At 39.5% G+C, this 12,034-nt stretch overlaps 1 protein-coding gene and 1 long non-coding RNA gene across 6 annotated transcripts in view; one reads left to right on the forward strand and one right to left on the reverse strand.

Moving 5' to 3' along the window:
• Positions 1-1,722: 1,722 nt before the first annotated feature.
• On the reverse strand, positions 1,723-4,383 carry LOC123985175. Its single transcript, XR_006828629.1, has 2 exons — positions 1,978-4,383; positions 1,723-1,884 (listed from the first exon to the last, which is right to left on the reverse strand). It is a non-coding gene; the product is annotated as an uncharacterized LOC123985175 (long non-coding RNA).
• Positions 2,104-12,034, forward strand: part of chrm2a (cholinergic receptor, muscarinic 2a) — a 29,058-nt gene continuing 19,127 nt past the window's right edge. Inside the window, exons 1-2 of one of the 5 annotated variants that reach the window (XM_046072591.1) lie at positions 2,165-2,308; positions 4,668-4,839. The gene's annotated coding sequence lies outside the window, so the exon portion shown is untranslated. Of the gene's footprint in view, positions 2,309-3,143; positions 3,254-4,596; positions 4,840-12,034 lie in introns of those variants that run through there. The other 4 variants (XM_046072589.1, XM_046072590.1, XM_046072594.1 and 1 more) reach the window with 4 other exon arrangements.

Here is a 12,034-nt window from a genome sequence, read left to right on the forward strand (position 1 = left end):
CTCTAACTCCTAACCTCTAACATGCACTTCCTGTGCTCTTCTTCTTCTATCCCCTACAATTATCTTGTATTGATTGCACTTTTTTGTTTTGATTGCACTTTTTGTTAACTCTTACTTCCTTCCCTAGGTATTTACCCCATTGATGTGATATGTACTATGAGCTCTTACTAGTATTTATTGCTGCTCTTACTAGTATGTATTGTCAGTTGATCTGTATTTGATGCTCTGTTGATGCTTGTATGTTGTTCCTCAAATGTAAGTCGCTTTGGATAAAAGCATTTGCCAAATGAGTAAATGTAAATATATTTGTTTGTACTTTTAGCAATGGAAAGATCCCTATGGCGGGGCCCAATACTGACATGACAAAAAAAAAAGTGTGACCAGGCCAGAGATTCTACAAAAATCCTAAATACTCTGTTTACAATAAGTATATATCAGCAAAGTTAGAGGTTAATTAAACATGTGAACGTTTTTGTGAATCACTGAGCTATTCTTAAACTGACATTGGCTCAAGTCTATACCTGATCCAGATCCTGCACCACTTAAGCAGAATAAACTCTCTAAAGTTTTCCTGCCATGGATAACTGACAGCTTACATGCCCTAAAGAGGGACTGTTGTAGGGCAGAGCGAGAGTTGAAAGCATCTTGACATTTTAAGAGACTCTATAGTAAATTTTAATACCGAGGCTAAAAATGCCAGAGCTATGCATTTTTTGGAGCATATTGAAAAGAACATACACAACTCCAGGTTTTTTTAGTGGAATTAACTGTGCCACAAAAGGTATGAAAATTTTTTAACCTTAGTTTTTAAGCATCAGTATGCATTTTCCCCCTCCTGCACTGGAGCCTGCACCCAATATTTATTGACTATTTATTTATTGCTCTCACTGAGGTGATTAATAACATGAAGCTCTCTTCGTGTACTCTCGACATCCTGTGTGAGAGATTTATAAATGAAGTAAATGGATCTTTCAGTCCCTATATTCTCTCCATAATACACGTCACTATTGGCTGGTTCTGTCCCTGTTTATTTTAAGAATGCAATTGTTTGACCCCTTCTGAAAATAACCCTCTTTAGACCCCAACTCTCTGAATAATTTCAGACCATTTTCAAAACTGCCTTTTCTTTCTAAGATTCTAGAAAAAGTTGTTGCTGAACAATTAATTGTTTATTTAAACAGAAAAATGACTCTGATACGTTTCTATCTGGATTTAGGGCAATACACAATTCAGAGACTGTACTCCTTAAAGTAATGAATAATCTGCAGGTTCCTTAGATGTAGCTGTTGGATGTATGTACTGTATTTGATACTGCTGATAATTCTATTTTATTAAAATGTCTCAAACACTGTGTTGGCATCTCTGGTTCAGTTTTAAGGTGGTTTTATTCCTATTTACAAGATATATCTTTTAGTGTGTAGCCAATAGCAACAAACAGTAATCATCTTTGAAGATGTCTGTCCTCAGACCCCTCTTGCTCTCTCTCTACATGTTACCCCTTGGGTATTTCTATCTGCAGGCATAATGTGAGCTTCAATTCGTATGCAGATGACACCGAGTTGTACATCTCTTTCAACCCCACTGATTTTTATCATATTAATACGCTCAACTGCATCCTTGATCTCAAATGCTAGATGTCCCCAGAACTTTCTACAGCTAATCCATTGACCATTGCTGTTAAGTTTCACTCTAAAAGGATTCAAAAGCAGCCCAGGAAGCAGATGAATGTTAATACAGGTTTATTCAAAACACAGGTAGCAGGACTGAGGTGGTGAAGCGAGCAGGCTGGGTGGAGCTAGAGTCTCTGGCTTATTTGGGATTGTAGTAGCAAAGACAGGGCTCTCTCCAGGCTGGCAGGCACTGTCTCCAAACTGAGGTCTCACACTGTAGACAGGCAAAGGAAACAGGCATTAGCAAAAAGGCAACAAAAATCACTTGAGCAGTAGGCAAAAAAAAACAGGCCAAAGCGTGTATTACCACAGGTTAAATGACAAACTGGCAGAGAGTGACTGAAGAGCCAGGGTTTTAACAGAGTGGGTTGATTGTTGATGAGCCTCAGGTGAGTGGAGCTGCAGGTGGTGAGCCAGAGAGAGGGAGCCAGGAGAAAAAACCCACAACATATGCAGACTGAAAGAGACAGACAAAGACAGCAGGGAGGGGAAAACACAAGAAACGAGAAGCTGGGTAGAAGGCAGAGCCACTCCTGACAATAACACCCTGGCAATGAGGGTATGATGGATTTATTTGATGGATAATGCCCTCCTTAAAATGTGAGCAGTGCTGAGGAGGACAATCTTCTGGATTTCTTGTATCTTTGAGATGCCAGGGATTTGTTGGTGTACTTTCCATCCCTTTCTTTACTAGACCAAGAGCACCTTGTTGGTATTTTCATCTCCCGTATTCTTTCAATTTCTTTCTCCAGATCTTTATATTTGGAGAGTTTTCTGTGGCCTTCAGGGAGGTGTTTGTTTCAGTGGGGACAGACGTGTTGATGAGCAGACAAGTTCTCTCCTTGTCCTTTACTACTCTTTTGGGTCTGTTGGCCTTGGTTTCTTTATCAGTTTGAATTGGCATGTCCCTGATTATAGTAGCTTCATCATTGCCTATTACAGTTGATGGCTCATGCTCATAGTATTTGTCCTTTACTTTGATGTTGTAGTGCTTACAGATTGCCCAATGGAGGTATGTTGCTGTTTTGTTGTGCCGTTGTATACATTCTGTTTTGGCCAGTATTGGGCAGCCCAAGATTAGATTTATTTTATTTATTGTCTCTTGGTGGTTGTTGCATATCCTGCACATTGGGCAAGTACCATCTTTCAGAATCTTATTCCGATAATAGTTGGTCTTAATGCACTGGTCTTGAGCAGCAATAATAAACCCTTTAGTTTCAGATTTTAGTCCTGCTGTTCTTAACCATTGGTTGGTTTGAGCTGGATCCACATCTTTGACTTTGACTCATTTTGGGTAGAGGTTTTTCTTCCCATTTACTGTTTGGCTTTTCCTTAACTTTTTTTTCTTCGGGCATAGTTGGTGGCTGGCTCACTTTCCATGATTTCAATTTCTGGTGTATTGAGTTCTCTTTTGTATTTGTCAGCTTCATGATGTACTGATAATGTTTTCTTCGTTCTTTCATGGTTTCTAGCAATCATAAGTAGACAGTCCTGTTTGGTGTTCAAATACGTGTCAAGACCGATGGTCGTTGTCTTGTATACCATCTAAATTAGGATAAAGCCCCTACCGCCTGATGTTCTTGGTATGTATAAAGCCTATCCACATCTGCTTTAGGGTGGTGCATATTTTCAGCTGTCAGTAGTTTTCGTGTTTTATGGTCTAGCTTCTATAGTTCTTCCAGTTTCCACTTGATGATGTTGCAACTGTAGGTGACGACTGGGACTGTGAGGGTGTCGATTGCATCTATTCTGTTGATGGCATTCAGTTCTGATTTAAGCCACAGTCGTATTCGTCTGTAGTACTCTTTTCGGACTTTCGGAGTGTGTGAGTGTTGTATCACATCTCTTTCATTCACACCATGGTATTTGTATGTGCCTTCTTTTTCTATATCTTGGATGGTGTTATCTGGAGCAATCGCGATATTTTTAGCGTTGGTTAGTTAGCCTCTTTTGAAAGTAGCTTTAGCACACTTGTCAAGGCTGAACTCCATTCTATTGTCATCATTAAAGCCTTTGCAATGGCAAGTAAGTGGTTGATGACAATGTTGCCTGTCTTGTAACCATAGGCACTGTTATTCAGAAGAGAGGACAGTGGAGCAAGAGCAATGCAGAAGAGGTGAGAGAGGGTCTCCTTGGAAAATTCTGTTGTTGACATTGATCTGTCTGGATATTAAAGTTCCCTCGTTGTGGTTGATTTTGAGGGTTGTTTTCCATTGTGTCATGTTTGTTTTGATAAAGGTTGTCAAGATAGGCGAGGTGTTGTACATTTCTAGGCACTTTATTATTCATCTATGGGGGATAAAGTCAAACACCTTTTTATAGTCAACCCAAGCTGTTGTAAGGTTCTTTTTCTTAGCTTTTCTCCTCTTCTATTATAGCCTTATTTATGAGCAGCTGGTCTTTGGATCCGTAGCTCCCTTTTCTACAGTCTTTTTGTTCCATTGGTAGTAGGTTGTTGTCTGCCAGGTGCTTGAAGGTTCTAGCGGTTATTAAGGATGTTAGGACTTTGTACATTGTAGGAAGGCATGTGATAGGCCGGTAGTTTTTGGGGTTGTTGGTTTCCTCATTTCTGGGGAGAAGGTAAGTGGTACCAGTTCTCGGTAGAATTTTTTTGGGTGTTTTCTTCTTCTTTCTCAAGAAGAACCTTTGTCTCTTTTTATATTGTCTTATTCTCTGTGCTTTAACTTGCAACGGTTGTTTCAACTTTTTAATGTCTTTTCGTATTTAATTTTTTTATGTTTTCTCATGAGGGTTTTTCTTCTTCTCTTTTACATTTTTTTCTTTATTTATTTCAGAGAGTGCATTTTTTTTGAATTTCATTTGTGATACTTGCTTTCATTTTGATATTTCCCAATGTGCCTGTTTTGCTTTCTTATGTTCCTTTTTGGGGGGATTTATACCTAGAGTGTCATTTGACTGATGTTGTCAGGTTTAACATAGCTTTGTAGTGTGCTTCCATCACCTCTTTATACTCTTCCCTTGACCATTTAGTTCTAGTGGGCTTTCGGCGGTTTTCAGATGGTGCAGGGCCTCTGTGAGGAATATCCTCGCCGTGGTGATCCTCATTTGCTTGTTGGGTAGAGTTTGTTCCAGTAACAAACTTTTCAACTTCAGCCTGGTTCCCTACTGATGGTCGTGGTCCTTGTCGACCCGCGTGACGACCGATGCGGTATGATAATTTGTTTGGTTGATCTGTCATTGAAGATATTAATTGTCAGAGCCTCTTTAGCCTCCCTCATAACTAGTCTGTTATCCTTGCATTGCCCAGTCCGCGCCACGTGGAGGAGAGGTTGAACTTATGCAGACCTTATTATTATTATTATTATTATTATTATGACTGGTAAATTGGAAGACAGTACTCAGGAACCAAATACTAAATAATTAGCAATTCACACTACATATGCTGCAAATGTGAAAAGGAAACTGAATATACAAAAGAGTTTTTCCTAGTACCATTATTATTTACTGCTACAGCAACCCCGAGTTTACATAGTCATCACAATACAATATTTTTAAGTTGTAGATTAACCTTCAGTCTGCAGCCCACATCACTGAATTTCATTATCAGGTTTGATCTAACGTTCAGCTTTTTAGAAATGATACTAACTTTTTACTGCTGTCCCTAAGAATTTTAACTGCTTCAACAAATTAATTTCCCCAAACTTTATTTCAAACCCTCGGCAGAATTATCAAATACCATACTGCTATACCAATTTGCCTCAATACTTAGCAACTTACAAAATATGCACTTCTGAACTTTTGGCAATTACATCAGTGAAATCTGTAATGAGAAAAAATCATCTTTGGACGACGGAAGTTGGCAGAGGAAAGGGCTTTGAGGAGCTCTCTGCTAGGAGTGTGCAGTGACCCATTACTGAAGTCTGGCCTCTCTGGCTGCTGGCTACAGCCTCCCCAGTCTCTCATGCACAAAGCTGCTGCTTTTATTACTACAGGGGTCATTGATAATGGTTCTTTCATGACTGTTTCTGAGAGCAGAGAGCTGCCCAGTGCCCACGGACCATGTGGTTGTTCATCTCCATATACATATTGACACACACAGGAGGGATTTGATGTGTATAATGGAGCTCCTACACATACATCCTTTGTTGAAATTTAAAGTGCAAGTTTTCTTAAGACCTTCCTCATTCCCTAAGAGCATATCTCCATATGGACAAGAGGATGACAACCTCCAGCCTCCGATGCAGCTGCTAATCTGGGGCTATAAATCAAATTGGCAAAGCCACTCCCTCTCAGCCTCAGCCACATAAAGGAGGCATAGCTGAGTGTAGTGTACTGATGCCAGCCCCTGGAGTCTAGCTACGGCCGTCCAGCTGGACTGGCGCCTGCCAGTGCTTCTGCTCGCTTCCTGCCATCACTGGCACACGGTGCTAAGCAGTGGTTTATCAAACCCACTGTGCCATGGAAGCATGACAGCGTGAGGCCTGCAGATTAAAACCACTCAACGCTCCGTCATTGCAAGAAGAAACGCACTAACAATACATTTGACAAAAGTCATAGCTCTGAGTCAGTCAGATAGAATTATTGTCTCCTTTCCATTTGCCTTTGCTGAAATTGCTGCTGAATTTAACCAAAAGACAATGTTCGCTCCTCAAACACTGTCGACTCATCCAAATTTGCCTTTGAGTTTGGTCCTAGCTGTTGGATCTTGGAGTCCTTGTGTCAACAATGACACTCAACAATCCACTCATGACATACTGAAACAGTGGAGATCCAGACAGTGTTATGGTTGCATTTAAGTCTCTGTATAATAGCAATTTTAAAAAAAATGATACATCTGAATGTAGGAAAAACATATATTCTTTAAAGTGATGAGTGAACAGAGCATTCCCACAGCAACACAAGGTTACTTTCCTAAGACAGAAGGCGGCAGCAGCAGAAATGAAGTCGTTATGCAACAGAACAGCAGCTCTTTCGGAGAACACAGCTCTTTTAGCTCCCGTGTGGCGGCTAACTCCTACACGTCCTGCCGGCTCATATGGGAGTAAACAGATCAATAGGCCCACCTGAGAGATGGATGCTCACCTCCTCCAAGCAACGGTGATCAAGCAGATTCTACAAAGCCCTCCTTTCAGCTGCAGCCTAATGACGTTAATGGGCATCAATGCTCTCAGAGACCCTTTATTACACTGATTAGCCCAACAACCTCAAATATAATGTCCTAATCTGATTAAGACACAGCTGAGCACCAGTGGGACAGAATAGACAGGGAGCAGACTAATGGATATGTTTTTTGGTTATACATAAGTCTAAATAGTAAATAACTGGCAGTGTACTCATGTTATGTATGTTAAAATGTCCTCTGTATGAGGTTTATGGTCATTTGAAGTACACTGGTAACACTGACAGGGAACTGTCTGCAACTGTTGAGTACTAGGTGTAGCCAGATTTCCAGAGGCCCGGACATCATATATTTTCAATATCAGGGTCATCTTAGATTTAGACTGAAGATGACGTTTCTCTCGCAGAAAGTGTTCGTTTTAAACTAGGGGTTCAGAGTTCTAAAGATTCATTTCAATGCAGTGAGAGTCTAATGTAAATGGTCTGTACTTTTGTAGCGCCTTTCTAGGCTTCCGACCATCATTCACCCCCTCTCACACCGCTGGCAGTGGTTGACTAACATTCAGACACACACTATACACTACATAAACCTATGGCATAGCCATTGGGAGCAATTTGGGGTTCAGCATCTTGCTAAAGGACACTTTGACATGCAGATTGGAGGACCCGGGGATCAAAACACTGACCTTCTGATTAGTGAAACACCCGCTCTACCTGTTGAGCCACAGCCACCCCGTAAATATAAAGACGCTATCAATTTGCATTATGTGAAATGTAGTATTTTCAGAGCTTTAGCCATACTAGGGACTAAAAGTCAGGATAGCTAAGACTTGTGTGATACTTTATGGAAGTGAAATACTAAAAATCATCCCCTTTTCCTTCTTATTTTTGGCTTTGCTAGAGCATCTGTCCATCAGATTAATTAGCAAAAAAAGTCTTGGTGCTACTTATTGGCCTACAGTGGCTCATTAGCAAATCAGAGTTAAAAAGCTGACCACACAGATGCTATATTTAGCTAACTAAATAAGCAACAGCGCACCATCAAGTCTGTTTAATTCAGAGTTCAGTTGAGATGAGCATTGAGAAACACAGTAAAGTGTTCAAGTGCATTAATGCCCAGGTTTGAGTGTCTGATTTGGCCTCAAGAAAGTGTCTTATTTAATGTGAAAGCCAATAAGTTGTCATGTTATTGACTCTTTAAAATCAAAGCAAAATAATGCATCTCGCCTTTAAAATTTATCATTTGATCCGGCCAACCCAAAATCAGTCATTTCCTCTGGATGAAACCTAAAGTGATGGATACAACCCCCCCGCTGGCTGTGAGTGCCACATTGGAGGGGTGTGTGTGTGTGTATGTGTGTAGACTACATTTCATTTAGCACTGCTCCACAGGGGAGCCTGGGGAAATCACATAGAGACACGGGGAGAGAATAAACAAACAAATCAAAAGCATTAAACCTAGCAAACACAACATAGTAGGCTTTTTTGAGGACCGTTAAACCTCCATTATCCACCTAAAATTAAATGTCTTATTTGGTAGACTCCGCTCATTCTGTAGGGCGGAATGGACATGGTAAGCACAGGTTGCAGAAGAGAATAAACAAATTAGTTGCCAGTAGCAGTGGCTTAAAACAGATGAAGGGGATATTAACCATAATCTTATTTTATCGCACTATTCTCATTTTTATAGTTAATGAATAAAATGTGTTGTCAATTGCCCAAAATAGAAGTTCCACTGTATTTACTCCCTGGATGCTTTTGGTACTTTTATTAGCAAATAGGAATTAAAAGAGCACAAATGTTTCCACTTTAAGCCTTCTTCAGTGTGCAGATGTATCTCAATGTGTGTGTGCTAATGTCTCAACTCTTCCAGTCTATATTTATATGACTCCGCCCACCATCTTACAGCTGCAGGCACTCAGTCTTCAGATGATCCAATAAGATGACACAATCTACCTACAGAGCTTAGAGAAGGTTCAAATCTAATATACTACAAGCAACAAATGTAAAAATTTGCAGACAGTAAAGACAGATGATTTTGCACAATCTCATACATTTAAATATGAAAATATACTAGCCATATTTTGATTGTAGTGTAGCTAATGGGGATAAGCTTAGTTTGGGCTAGTTTTGAGCTAGTTTTGTGTTTGTCACTAGGTTTAACCAGTGTGTCGGTCCAAAAACCACTCCAAATTCTCTAGAATACGAAATAAAGAGCTGAGAGATGGTTGTACTGTTTACTTCCAGTAGTCATGCAATAACTATTGGATATTTATGTGTGGTTGTGGTTTCAATAAGGAGGAAGAGTAATAAAATCCAACTGAATGAAGGATAAAATGTATACATTAATTTCACCCATATTCAGTAATATGCCTTAAATTACCAAACCTAATATAAACAATTATCAGGAATGAAACGAATATGACTATATGACAGAGGAAGTAATCAAATATCTCTACAATTACATTTCTTTCCATTTTACACATTCCTAATCACATTCATGGCTTTCTCAAAAATATAATATAACACTGTGTGAAGTTACTGCTAATCTTGACGTAACACTTTGTTATTTACAATTCATGTTAAATTCTCCCACCATGCTTTTATTCTGTCACAGAACGTAACATGCCTGTGGGTTAGCAAAGCCTCAATAGCAGTACAGGTAACAATACTTGACACAAGCCTCTTCGTACTTCAGCTCAGCCATGACACCCTCAACAGTACATACAATAGGTATATAAGAAATGCACATGTTTGAACTCGACATGGCATATTGTGATCTGACTTGCTGAGTCAGGTGAGCCACACTGCTTTTAACTGCATGACAGTGAACATATACCACCAGCACATGGGTAGGCTCCCCTGATAGAATTACAAGCACTGAGTGAATTGACACCTAACAGTACATTAGACATAGAAACATCATATGGGCAGAACAGAACTTAACATTAATCTGAAACTTTTCTACATTGATTCTTGCGTAAGGCTGGTGTTCTTGGGTCAGCAGTAACTTAGTCTGTGGGGGCCTGGCATGGGAATCGGAGGGTGGCCGGTTTGAGTCCAGCATAGACCAGTCACACGGAGTGTAGACTGGTAGCTGGCGAGGTGCCAGTTTACCTCCTCGGCACTGCCAAAGATCCCCTTGAGCAAAGCCCTGAACCCTCTAACCGCTTGGGACGCCTAACTACATGGCAGCCATACGTAAAGCTGCAGAAGGCAATTCTTTTAAAACAAACTTTTTGTCATATTTTCTGAAACTGTCACTATATCCTCACAGTAGTACATGAGACTATGTAAAAAAACAAAAACATAAAAACAACCACCAGAAAAGAACTGCCCATCCCATATTTTAATACAGGCCTACATTTAATTATGTGTTAATTTCTGTGTGTGTAGCATGGAGGGACGACAAACTTTCTTATTGTTATACAACCTTGTGTTGAATAATTATACATAAACTACATTGATACCTTGTTCGATGGGGGGCAGTGGTGTACTAGCCTCTAATCCTGCTGTTAGACATTGTCGTAGCTGCCTCTGAAGCCTGGGGCAGTCTGGCCTGGGCAAGTTGCGGTGAGAGGGACCAGGGTACTGTCAAAGTTTTCGCTGGGTAGAGTGAGCCCTACACAGACTGAGGCTACGCGGGCTGAGGATTCGCAGGGCAACCGGCTACTTCTGTAGGTTTGGTGGGAGGAGCTTAGTGGAGTGGTACGAACAGCGGACAGAGTGAAAACATTTAATTTCCCCTAGAGGGATTAATAAAGTATGCCTTTTTGTTTGTCATATTTTGAACATCTTTGGTTAGAGTTATAGCAAAATTGCCCTATTTATGCTAAGAATTGTGTAGTGATTTTAAAGAAAACAGTCATGTTTAGGATATTGATTTAAAGGAATAGTTTGACATTTTAGGAAGTAGGCTTATTCACTTTCTGCTTGTTGAGATTTAGGTAAGAAGATCAGAGACAATCCTCATTTTATGGGATGTTATATGCAGAAGCAGAACTATTTCTTGGCTGGGACCAGTAACTTCCTGGAGTCTCTGCTTGTTGCATGGCAAACTTTCAAATTGATTTATGTTTGCTAAGTTTCAGTGGGCGTGCTGTTTTACTAACATTAACATGATGACAAAACAGTTTTTGTTGAAGAAGTTATGCATTATTTAATATTGTTCAGTTTGTAAACATTTCAAATCTTGCAATAAATTAAAGTAGCACAGGATGTGTACTGTCTACAAAGGAAACAATCTTGAGTTTTACTATTATACAACATCCACTTGGCAGATAAGTCTGATTAGGATCCAACATTTTGGGAGATTACACACATGCTGTTTATTAATAAAAATCAGGAGAACTTAACATCAATTTTGACCACTTTTAAAATTTGTTTCTCAGGAGTCCCACAACTTTATGGAAGTGGAATAAAAGATCTCTGGAGTAACCCTTTACCATTTTATTTTTGGCTTTCCTGGAACAATTATTTGTGAGGTTAATTGGCAAATAATCAATCAATAAATGTAATATGACTAGCCACTACAAAGACTAGTTGCTACTTATTGGTCTTTTTAGCTTGTCTGCAGACAGAAACTGTGTTTATTTAAACAAGCTGTCACTCAGTCTGTGGATATTTATACGTAAGAAAAATACTGAGAAGCCACGTTTAGGTTTCAGTCGATGATGTCCGTACTTATGAGCAATGGACTGGAAAGTTGTGTCACTTACTTCAAAGGTCACACAGTAATTTATAGAGAATTGTTTCTTTTCTCTATAATTATTCACAACTTAGAGTTGTTTCTGCCATTATATCTGACCTTATTCAGGGCTTAAATGACCCATGTAGGAAAATGTGCATCTCTAAATCATTGCAAATGTGATCCAGCTCTTAGACAGCATCACGTCTATCTGTTTAATTGACTGTTATTATATATTTTATCAAATGCACTGGATAGCAGCTGTCTGCCGACAGAATAGAATTAGTGGACTATTTTAATAAATGACATTCTAGTAGTGTTCAGTAACTTTTCATATTATTAAAAGAGAACAAAATAGATCTAGTTATTTTTTTACTGGATGACCCTTTTTTTAATAACCACATGATTGAGCAGAGTGCATTGCTGATCTCTGTAGCTTGGATAATCTAATTTGATCACCAAATGACTGAGTGCCTTTAACTGTGAGATGGTGGTTGGGGTCAGAGCTGATATATTTTGCACACTTATTCTATACACAAGAACCTTTGAGGCTCTGCTCACAACAGTGTCAAAACAGTTTTGGTTCTGCAGACCATTT

The sequence above is a fragment of the Micropterus dolomieu genome, linkage group LG16, assembly GCF_021292245.1.
Source record: "Micropterus dolomieu isolate WLL.071019.BEF.003 ecotype Adirondacks linkage group LG16, ASM2129224v1, whole genome shotgun sequence".
In the NCBI taxonomy this organism is placed as follows: domain Eukaryota; kingdom Metazoa; phylum Chordata; class Actinopteri; order Centrarchiformes; family Centrarchidae; genus Micropterus; species Micropterus dolomieu.